General features: G+C 58.0%; 3 non-coding genes across 3 annotated transcripts; all 3 read right to left on the reverse strand.

Annotated features, from left to right (window-relative positions):
* Positions 1-1,661: 1,661 nt before the first annotated feature.
* LOC146396781 (5S ribosomal RNA) lies at positions 1,662-1,780 on the reverse strand. The gene has a single exon (XR_014828587.1). It is a non-coding gene; the product is annotated as a 5S ribosomal RNA (ribosomal RNA).
* A 1,959-nt stretch (positions 1,781-3,739) lies between these two features.
* LOC146396782 (5S ribosomal RNA) lies at positions 3,740-3,858 on the reverse strand. Its single transcript, XR_014828588.1, has one exon. It is a non-coding gene; the product is annotated as a 5S ribosomal RNA (ribosomal RNA).
* Positions 3,859-5,804: 1,946 nt separating this feature from the next.
* Positions 5,805-5,923, reverse strand: LOC146396783 (5S ribosomal RNA). Its single transcript, XR_014828590.1, has one exon. It is a non-coding gene; the product is annotated as a 5S ribosomal RNA (ribosomal RNA).
* Positions 5,924-11,594: the final 5,671 nt, after the last annotated feature.

The following is an 11,594-nucleotide window of genomic DNA, read 5'->3' on the forward strand; positions in this document are numbered from 1 at the left end:
CCGCAGCTGGGCGGGGGTTGGGGGGCGTGGCCCCGGAGGGGTCAAGGCCCCAGGCTCCCTTTCCCCGGAGCCCCCTGCAGACCTAGGCCCAGCCCAGCCCAGCCCGGGGTCTGGCCGCCCCTCCCGCCCCCCTCCGCCCCCCTCACCCTTGCGCCAACCCCACGCGGAGCGACCAGCGTGCAGCAGGAGGGCATCAGGCCCGCCAGGTGGCCTTTCCAAGGCCACCCTTCCCCACAGGAGTCCAGGACACGGGGCGGGGGGCCTCGTCGTCAAACCGGAGAGCTCCTGGCGGGGAGAGCTGAGGATGGGCAGGCGGCCGGGCGGGCTCGGAGCCTGTTCCCCTGCCCACAAGATGCCACCCCCACCCACCCACCACGTCTCTCTCTGGCTCTCTGGCTCTGTCACACTTTCACAACACACACACACACACACACACACACACACACACACAAACGCGCGCGCGGGTGCGCGTGCCAGCGCAGGCGGGGGTGGGGGGGGGAGAGAGAGAGAGAGAGAGAGAGAGAGAGAGAGAGAGAGAGAGAGGGAGAGAGAGGGAGAGAGAAGAAGCTAGGGAGACTGACAGAGACCCAGAGACGGAAGGAGAGGTGGCGGGAGGAGGGGATACGACCCCCAGACCCAGAGAGGCACTCGGGACCCATAGGGTCCCAGAGCCTGACACAGATCAGAGAGAGGCCCTGCTGAAGAGGCGGCTTTCGCAAGGAAGGGGCTTGGGCTGGGCCTGGGGCAGGAGGCAGGGCCCTGAGGCTGGCAGGGGAGGGGGTCGGGGTGGGTGTGGGGTGGCCGGGCTAGGGGGGAGGGGGGAGGGGGGTGGCCGGGCTTGGGGGCACCGGGGTGGGGGGTGGGGGTGGGGCGGGCAGGGAGGAGAGGTGAGGAGGGGTCCAGGCAGAGGCGGGGACGGGGGAGGGGCCCAGGACCTGCAGCCAAGGTGTCAGGATTCCGCTTCCGCTTGGATGCCTTCCCCGCCAGGTCCCTCTCAGGCCAGGAGAAGCCCCCCGAGACAGTGAGGTGAGGTGGGTGCACGTTCGGGCTGGAGCGTGCGCATGGGGACCAGTCGGCTTGCTTTGTCTCCGTTGCTTTTTCTCTCTACCTCGGGACACGGGTTCTTGCCCCCTCTGGGCGGCGCCGCGCCCCGGGACTGTCTTGAGGGCTCCTGGCCGGCCCACGCCCCGCCCGTCTTGTTTCCTGGATCGGGAGGGCCCAGGAAATGGGTAGTATGGAGGGGCCCAGGTTCCAGGAGCCGGCCGGCAGCCGACCGACCGTCCGCCTGTCCATCTGCCGGGGCCAATATCCGTCCATCCATCCGGCCGAAGGGCCGGGCCTTGGGTCCCGGGCGAAGGAGGGGAGCAGCTGTCCGTGGGGCGAGCGGGCAGGTCACGGCCGGCCGACAGGCCAGCCAGCGTGCAGTGGGCCAGGCCCTTCGGAGGGAGCCCGGGCCGGCGGCGGGGAGGGGCGGGGGCTGGGGCTCTGAGGTCCGAGGGCTGGGATGAGGCCGCCTGCGGGCGCGGGCCACTGGCTGGCCGCGCCGCACGACGGCCCCGCGCGGTGGGGCGGGAGGGGCAGTCGGGGCAGGGGGCGCTGGGGCTGGCGGTGAACTGCGCTGAAGGGGGCGGCGGCGGCGCCTAAAGGAGAGGGAGGCAAAAAGCCTACAGCACCCGGTATTCCCAGGCGGTCTCCCATCCAAGTACTAACCAGGCCCGACCCTGCTTAGCTTCCGAGATCAGACGAGATCGGGCGCGTTCAGGGTGGTATGGCCGTAGACGGAGGAGGGTGCCGCGCGCCGCCCCAAGAGCCCGCCGCCGCGCCTCCGGGCCTCCGGGCCTCCGGGCCTCCGGGCCTCCGGGCCTCCGGGGCCTCCGGGCCGCCTGGCGCTTGGCCTGCCCCTCTGCGGGCGCCTCTGCCCACGCAGCCCGCCGCCGCAGGGCCCCGCTGCCGACCCAGGGGACCAGAGGCCTCTGGCACCCGGAGGGTGGTGGAAGTCTCGCCACTCTCCCATGCCATGCCAGGACGGGGGGCGCTCGGCAGGCCCGTCTGCGCTCGGCAATCCACAGGCCGCTCGCTCACTCGCAGCTGGGCGGGGGTCGGGGGGCGTGGCCCCGGAGGGGTCAAGGCCCCAGGCTCCCTTTCCCCGGAGCCCGCTGCAGACCTAGGCCCAGCCCAGCCCGGGGTCTGGCCGCCCCTCCCGCCCCCCTCCGCCCCCCTCACCCTTGCGCCAACCCCACGCGGAGCGACCAGCGTGCAGCAGGAGGGCATCAGGCCCGCCAGGTGGCCTTTCCAAGGCCACCCTTCCCCACAGGAGTCCAGGACACGGGGCGGGGGGCCTCGTCGTCAAACCGGAGAGCTCCTGGCGGGGAGAGCTGAGGATGGGCAGGCGGCCGGGCGGGCTCGGAGCCTGTTCCCCTGCCCACAAGATGCCACCCCCACCCACCCACCACGTCTCTCTCTGGCTCTCTGGCTCTGTCACACTTTCACAACACACACACACACACACACACACACACACACACACACACACACAAACGCGCGCGCGGGTGCGCGTGCCAGCGCAGGCGGGGGTGGGGGGGGGAGAGAGAGAGAGAGAGAGAGAGAGAGAGAGAGAGAGAGAGAGGGAGAGAGAGGGAGAGAGAAGAAGCTAGGGAGACTGACAGAGACCCAGAGACGGAAGGAGAGGTGGCGGGAGGAGGGGATACGACCCCCAGACCCAGAGAGGCACTCGGGACCCATAGGGTCCCAGAGCCTGACACAGATCAGAGAGAGGCCCTGCTGAAGAGGCGGCTTTCGCAAGGAAGGGGCTTGGGCTGGGCCTGGGGCAGGAGGCAGGGCCCTGAGGCTGGCAGGGGAGGGGGTCGGGGTGGGTGTGGGGTGGCCGGGCTAGGGGGGAGGGGGGAGGGGGGTGGCCGGGCTTGGGGGCACCGGGGTGGGGGGTGGGGGTGGGGCGGGCAGGGAGGAGAGGTGAGGAGGGGTCCAGGCAGAGGCGGGGACGGGGGAGGGGCCCAGGACCTGCAGCCAAGGTGTCAGGATTCCGCTTCCGCTTGGATGCCTTCCCCGCCAGGTCCCTCTCAGGCCAGGAGAAGCCCCCCGAGACAGTGAGGTGAGGTGGGTGCACGTTCGGGCTGGAGCGGTCGGTCGGCTTGCTTTGTCTCCGTTGCTTTTTCTCTCTACCTCGGGACACGGGTTCTTGCCCCCTCTGGGCGGCGCCGCGCCCCGGGACTGTCTTGAGGGCTCCTGGCCGGCCCACGCCCCGCCCGTCTTGTTTCCTGGATCGGGAGGGCCCAGGAAATGGGTAGTATGGAGGGGCCCAGGTTCCAGGAGCCGGCCGGCAGCCGACCGACCGTCCGCCTGTCCATCTGCCGGGGCCAATATCCGTCCATCCATCCGGCCGAAGGGCCGGGCCTTGGGTCCCGGGCGAAGGAGGGGAGCAGCTGTCCGTGGGGCGAGCGGGCAGGTCACGGCCGGCCGACAGGCCAGCCAGCGTGCAGTGGGCCAGGCCCTTCGGAGGGAGCCCGGGCCGGCGGCGGGGAGGGGCGGGGGCTGGGGCTCTGAGGTCCGAGGGCTGGGATGAGGCCGCCTGCGGGCGCGGGCCACTGGCTGGCCGCGCCGCACGACGGCCCCGCGCGGTGGGGCGGGAGGGGCAGTCGGGGCAGGGGGCGCTGGGGCTGGCGGTGAACTGCGCTGAAGGGGGCGGCGGCGGCGGCGGCGCCTAAAGGAGAGGGAGGCAAAAAGCCTACAGCACCCGGTATTCCCAGGCGGTCTCCCATCCAAGTACTAACCAGGCCCGACCCTGCTTAGCTTCCGAGATCAGACGAGATCGGGCGCGTTCAGGGTGGTATGGCCGTAGACGGAGGAGAGTGCCGCGCGCCGCCCCAAGAGCCCGCCGCCGCGCCTCCGGGCCTCCGGGCCTCCGGGCCTCCGGGGCCTCCGGGCCGCCTGGCGCTTGGCCTGCCCCTCTGCGGGCGCCTCTGCCCACGCAGCCCGCCGCCGCAGGGCCCCGCTGCCGACCCAGGGGACCAGAGGCCTCTGGCACCCGGAGGGTGGTGGAAGTCTCGCCACTCTCCCATGCCATGCCAGGACGGGGGGCGCTCGGCAGGCCCGTCTGCGCTCGGCAATCCACAGGCCGCTCGCTCACTCGCAGCTGGGCGGGGGTCGGGGGGCGTGGCCCCGGAGGGGTCAAGGCCCCAGGCTCCCTTTCCCCGGAGCCCGCTGCAGACCTAGGCCCAGCCCAGCCCAGCCCGGGGTCTGGCCGCCCCTCCCGCCCCCCTCCGCCCCCCTCACCCTTGCGCCAACCCCACGCGGAGCGACCAGCGTGCAGCAGGAGGGCATCAGGCCCGCCAGGTGGCCTTTCCAAGGCCACCCTTCCCCACAGGAGTCCAGGACACGGGGCGGGGGGCCTCGTCGTCAAACCGGAGAGCTCCTGGCGGGGAGAGCTGAGGATGGGCAGGCGGCCGGGCGGGCTCGGAGCCTGTTCCCCTGCCCACAAGATGCCACCCCCACCCACCCACCACGTCTCTCTCTGGCTCTCTGGCTCTGTCACACTTTCACAACACACACACACACACACACACACACACACACACACACACAAACGCGCGCGCGGGTGCGCGTGCCAGCGCAGGCGGGGGTGGGGGGGGGCAGAGAGAGAGAGAGAGAGAGAGAGAGAGAGAGAGAGAGAGAGGGGGAGAGAGAGGGAGAGAGAAGAAGCTAGGGAGACTGACAGAGACCCAGAGACGGAAGGAGAGGTGGCGGGAGGAGGGGATACGACCCCCAGACCCAGAGAGGCACTCGGGACCCATAGGGTCCCAGAGCCTGACACAGATCAGAGAGAGGCCCTGCTGAAGAGGCGGCTTTCGCAAGGAAGGGGCTTGGGCTGGGCCTGGGGCAGGAGGCAGGGCCCTGAGGCTGGCAGGGGAGGGGGTCGGGGTGGGTGTGGGGTGGCCGGGCTAGGGGGGAGGGGGGAGGGGGGTGGCCGGGCTTGGGGGCACCGGGGTGGGGGGTGGGGGTGGGGCGGGCAGGGAGGAGAGGTGAGGAGGGGTCCAGGCAGAGGCGGGGACGGGGGAGGGGCCCAGGACCTGCAGCCAAGGTGTCAGGATTCCGCTTCCGCTTGGATGCCTCCCCCGCCAGGTCCCTCTCAGGCCAGGAGAAGCCCCCCGAGACAGTGAGGTGAGGTGGGTGCACGTTCGGGCTGGAGCGTGCGCATGGGGACCAGTCGGCTTGCTTTGTCTCTGTTGCTTTTTCTCTCTACCTCGGGACACGGGTTCTTGCCCCCTCTGGGCGGCGCCGCGCCCCGGGACTGTCTTGAGGGCTCCTGGCCGGCCCACGCCCCGCCCGTCTTGTTTCCTGGATCGGGAGGGCCCAGGAAATGGGTAGTATGGAGGGGCCCAGGTTCCAGGAGCCGGCCGGCAGCCGACCGACCGTCCGCCTGTCCATCTGCCGGGGCCAATATCCGTCCATCCATCCGGCCGAAGGGCCGGGCCTTGGGTCCCGGGCGAAGGAGGGGAGCAGCTGTCCGTGGGGCGAGCGGGCAGGTCAGCCAGCGTGCAGTGGGCCAGGCCCTTCGGAGGGAGCCCGGGCCGGCGGCGGGGAGGGGCGGGGGCTGGGGCTCTGAGGTCCAAGGGCTGGGATGAGGCCGCCTGCGGGCGCGGGCCACTGGCTGGCCGCGCCGCACGACCGCCCCGCGCGGTGGGGCGGGAGGGGCAGTCGGGGCCGGGGGCGCTGGGGCTGGGGCTGGCGGCGAACTGCGCTGAAGGGGGCGGCGGCGGCGGCGGCGCCTAAAGGAGAGGGAGGCAAAAAGCCTACAGCACCCGGTATTCCCAGGCGGTCTCCCATCCAAGTACTAACCAGGCCCGACCCTGCTTAGCTTCCGAGATCAGACGAGATCGGGCGCGTTCAGGGTGGTATGGCCGTAGACGGAGGAGGGTGCCGCGCGCCGCCCCAAGAGCCCGCCGCCGCGCCTCCGGGCCGCCTGGTCTTGCACTGCAAGTGGGTTCTCCGTTGTTTGCATACCTTCCCCCCCCTCCTCTCATAAGATATTTACCCTCCTTAGGTTGTGTCTTTCTCTTAGTACCTTATTCAAATAGCATTTCAAATACACAATAATTTTTGATTCAAGACAAATAGAATGTAGCAAATTTGGCATGAATTTTATGTAAATGTTACTTTAATCTGTACTTTCTGTAGTGTAAAATAATGCAACTGATAATAGTTTGAGATTTCTTCCAAGATGTAAATGTGCAGTTTGGTATGGTTCAACAACTCCACTCGAAGTTACAGACACCAAGATTTTAGTTTTTGCTTTTTAGGCCCACTCCCTTGGTATATGGATGTTCCCATGGTAGGGATCCAATTGGAGCTTCAGGTGCCATCCTACACCACAGTCACAGTAACATCAGATCTGAGCCATGTCTGAGACTATCCCATAGCTGAAGGCCAAACCAGATCCTTAACCCGCTGAGTAAGGCCAGAGATGGAATCTGCATCCTCATGGATTCTAGTCGGTTATGTTACCTGCTGAGCCATGAGTGGAACTCCAGACACCACAGATTTAAAAACAGTTGCTCTCAGAGTTCCAGTGGTGGCTCAGTTGTTAATGAACATGACTAGTATCTGTGAAAACATGGGTTTGATCCCTGACCTTAAGAATCACGTTAAGTACCTGGTGTTCAGGAGTTCCTGTTGTGGGATCAAATCCTACTAGTATCCATGTGGATGCAGGTTCAATCCTGGGCCTTGCTCAGTGGGTCAGCGATCTGTCATTACCCATGAGCTCTGGTGTAGTCCGCAGTTTCGGCTTGTATCCCGCGTTGCTATGGCTGTGGCGTAGGCTGGCAGCTACAGCTCCGATTCGACCCCTGGCCTGGGAACTTCCATATGCCGCAATCTGTCTCTAAAAAGCAAAAAAAGATCCAGCGTTTCGCTGTAGTCCACAAACTCGGCTTGGATCCCGCATTGATGTGGCTGTGGCCGCTACAGCTCCAATTCAACCCCTAGCATGGGAACTTCCATATACCCTAGGTGCATCCCTAAAAAGATTAAAAAAAAAAAAAAAAGACAAAAAAACCCCAAACAAACAAACAGGTGTTTGGCTGGTGTCTTATTAGGGCTGGGACAGGTGTTTGATCCCCAGCTTGGAACAGTGGGTTAAGGATCCAGCATTGCTGCATTGCCACAGCGCCAGCTTAGTTCAAGGCTGTGGCTCAGATCTGATCCTGGATCCATATGTCACAGGCAGCCAATAAATAAATAAATAAATGAAATAAAAACAGGTGTTCAAATAAAAGTTGTACATGAATATTCATAGCAGCACTGTTCACAACAGCCAAAAGTAGAAACAATTAACAAAATGCAGAACTTCTGTGAACTGCCATATAAATGAACAGAGTAAAATGGTGCAGCCACTGAGAAAACGAAACTGAGGAAATGACATGGTAGTTCCTCACAAAACTAAACAAAAAATTAACATATGATCCATCAGTTTCAACTCACGGTATTTACTCAAAATATTTTAAAGCAGGGAATGGGAGAGATATCTGTCCCATTGTTCCATTATATTCATAAAAGCATTCATATTCACATTCATTCATTTTCATAACAGCATCATTCATGATAACAAAAGGTGGAAGCAACTCAAGAGTCCATGGACACAGAAACAAATAAATAGAATGTGGTATATACAAAAGGAAATATTATTTAACCTTGAAAACTAAGGAGAATCTGACACATGATACAAGGTGGATGAACATTGAAGTTACTATGTTAAGTGAAATAAGTCTGTCACAGAAGGACTACTTCCATGATTTCACTTACATAAGGTATCCAGGGAGTTCCCATTAGGGAGCAGGGGAAACTAATCTATTATCCATGAGGATGTGGGTTTGATCCCTGGCCTTGATCAGTGGGTCAGAGATCGGTGTGCCATGAGCTGTGGTATAGGTTGCAGACTCTGCTCGGATCTGTTGTGGCTGTGGCTGGCCGGCAGTTACAGCTCTGATTCGACCCCTAACCTGGGAACTTTCACATGCTGCAGGTGCAGCCCTAAAAGGACAAGGGAGAAAAAGTATCAAGATGTGTCAAATTCAAAGACAAAAAGAAAGTGATTGGGAGGAGCTGAGAGGAATCAGTATTTCATGTATACAATTTCACTTGGGGAAAATGAAAAGCTCAGATGAATGGTGGGGATAGTTTAACAGCACTGTAGATGTAATGAATGCCACAGAACTGTAAGCATATAGTGGCTTAAATGGAACTGTTATGTCATGATTTTCGTTTGCTTTTTTTTTCCACCCCTCAGCATATGGAGCTCCTGGGCCAGGGATTAGATCTGAGCTGCAGTTGTGACTTAAGCCACAGCTGTGGCAACGCCAGATCCTTAAACCACTGAGCCATGCTGGGGATGGAACCTCGATCCCAGATCTCTAGATGATGCCAATGGAATTGTGCCAGTGGGAACTCCACGTTATGTGTTTTTAATTACAAAGGAAAAAGTGAAGTACTGATACATGCTACAACATGAACACTGACTACATCCTAAGTGAAAGAAACCACACAGAAAGGCCACCCAGATCACATACCCATCCTGTGCTTTAAATTCATCAAAGTTTTGAATATGAGGGAAAGTCTTTGTCATGGTTACAGGAAAAAAAAAAAAGAGAAACTGGGTCACTATGACAAAAAGCATTTTCATAGAGTTGGAGCAGATTGTGAAAATTGAAATGGACTAGTGGATTGGATTATTATAGCAAACTGTAGGAGTTCCCTGGTGGCTGAGAGGGTTAAGGATCCAGCATTGTCACTGCTGTGGCATAGGTTTGACCCATGGCCCAGGAACTTCTGCATTCCATGGGCACAGCCAAAAAGAAAAAAGGAAAGAAAAAAAAAAAAAAGAAACTAACGATCTTCTTTTGGCACTTAAGTGCATGTCCCATGGGAGTGTGTCAATGTTTTGGGTAAAACCAATAAACTGTTTTGTTTGTTTGTTTTTTGGTTTTTTTTTTTTTTTTTTTTTTAGCTTTTTAGGATCACACCCACAGCATATTGAGGTTCTCAGGCTAGGTGTCTAATTGGAGCTACAGCTGCTGGCCTATGCCACAGCAACACCAGATCCGAGCCATGTCTGCAACCTACACCACCACTCATGGCAACACTGGATCCTTAACCCACTGAGCGAAGCCAGGGATCGAACCTGAAATCTCATGGTTCCTAGTGGGATTCATTTCTGCTGTGCATGACAGGAACTTCACCACTAAAGTGTTTTGTGTGAAGTGCCAAATGTAAGTACTCTACTGCTATTAACATTTTTCTATACGTTTTCAGTTACTGAAAAGTAAACTACTTTTCAACACAACCATGTCAATAAAAGGACAGAAAAGTAGAAAAGACATCAAATTTTGCACAGAGGCCAAGCTTTACCCAGATCCTTAAATTGATGATGTGATTTGCCCTGGTAGGATTTCACCTTTTTTTTTTTTGGCCATGCCCATGGCATGCAGAAGTTCCCAGGCCAGGGACTGAACCTGAGCCACAGCAGCAAGCTGAGCCACACGGTGACAATGCCAAGTCCCCAACCACTAAGCCAGAAGGGCACCCTGGACTTCACATGTTTTGAAGGGGCACTGTGCTAAGATTCTATTAGTAGTGTGAGTTTGGCACTTGCCATCTGCGTCTACATGGGTTAAATCATGAACCACTGCACCTGCTGATCCTCAACACCCCCTGAAAGGAGCTCAGGGTGGAGATCAGGAGTGAGACACTCTGTGCTCTGGGAAAACTAGCAAAACAGGTCTTTAGATATCTATATACTTTTAGGAGAAGATATTAGCCCAATTCTTTCATCTCCTCATATCTAGAAAAGCACTAAAATCCTTGTGATGTCTGCTCCATGTGACTGGTAGTAACCTGCATGAAACCAAGAGCAAACATCTATAAAATGTGTGCAGGGCTTGTGGTGATCCCTGAGGGAACTCAGGAAGGAAACAAAGAATACCTTCCACCTAGCAGCCATGAGACTGTAGCCACTCCTGACAGCAAGCCCTGAGAATACTCAGGCTTGTTTAAAACACAGCATACTGGGGAGGTATGGGCAGAAGCCAGTGTTTAGAGCTGTCTGCCTTGACTAGATCTGTTCATTCGTCCCCAACTGGCCTCACACTGATTTGAGTTACTGGCGAAGACAAATCCAGAGATGCGCCAGCATTCGCCAGTGGGAAGGACACTGATGGAAACTTTCCTATGACCTGTCCCGTTGGTTTCTCTGGACCTCTTGTCTCCAGGTTGTGTCACTCCCAATGTGCCTGGGTACATTTTAATACAGTTTTCACCAATTACAAAACTAGATCTCAAAATCAAGTTTGCTATATACACACATACAAACACACACACACACACACACACACACACACACACACACACACACACACAGAGGCAGACACACCCTCTGCTAAAGTTAGATTTTTGAGGTCAGTGAAACCCCACAATTACAAGCTTATGCTATGGAATGAGCTGGACCTGGGCTTAAATCCTGCCTCTTGCTGTGAAACAGGGCACAGATAACATCACCTCCCTGCATAGTTTTCCTCTTCTGTTAGACAATTCCCACAACAGAAGGGTGAATGTGAGGATTGGACAGAGGAGTAGCTTATAAACTGGTGCTTCTCAGACTCCAAGAGCACACACAGCTTCTGGAAATCTCTCTTTCTTTCTAGGGCTATATGTACTGCATATGGAAGTTCCTGGTTCCTGGGCTAGGAGTTGAATCCAAGCTGCAGCTGCCAGCCTATACCACAGCCAGAGCCAGAGCAATGGTGGATCCAAGCAGCCTCTGAGACCCACACCGCCACCAAAATGCTGGATCTTAACCCACTCAGCAAGGTCAGGGATTGAACCCACATCCTCATGGATACTAGTTGGGTTCAGTCCACAATAGGAACCCCTGGAAATCTTGTTACAATGCAGATTCTTTTTTTTTTTTTTTTTTTGTCTTTTGTATTTTTAGGACCACACCCATGGCATACAGAAGTTCCCAGGCTAGGGGTTGAATCAGAGCTACAGTTGCTGGCCTATGCCACAGCCAGAGCCAGAGCCAGAGCCACAGCAATGCGAGATCTGAGCTGTGTCTGCAACCTCATGGCAATGCCAGATCCCTGACCCACTGAGCGAGACCAGATCGAACCAACGTCCTCAGGGATACTAGTCAGATTTGTTTCCGCTATGCCACAATGGGAACTCCTACAATGCAGCTTTTGATTCAGATTCTCAAGTGGGGCTTGACGTTCTAAGTTCCAGGTGACCTTGTGCTGATTGTCCATGGACCAAACTTTGCAGAACAAGGCACATACTAAAAAATTATAAAAGGGAAAACAAAATCACTATTCAGTGGTTCTGCCAGACGAGTAAGAGAAGAAAGCTGAGAAAGAATTATTTTGGACTCAGGTTTGATCCTATGCTCAGGTGGTTAAGCCCTGAGCATAGGACCAGCAGCTCAGCTCCCATCTGACCCCTAGCCTAGAAACTTCCATCTGCTGCAGGTGCAGCTCTGAAAAACAAACAGAATATATATATATATATATATATATATATATATATAT

This window comes from Sus scrofa, chromosome 14 (genome assembly GCF_054392235.1).
Source record: "Sus scrofa isolate SSC_HxYL_T2T_F1_AM1 chromosome 14, Sscrofa_HxYL_maternal_Yorkshire_Landrace_v2.0, whole genome shotgun sequence".
Taxonomy (NCBI): Eukaryota; Metazoa; Chordata; class Mammalia; order Artiodactyla; family Suidae; genus Sus; species Sus scrofa.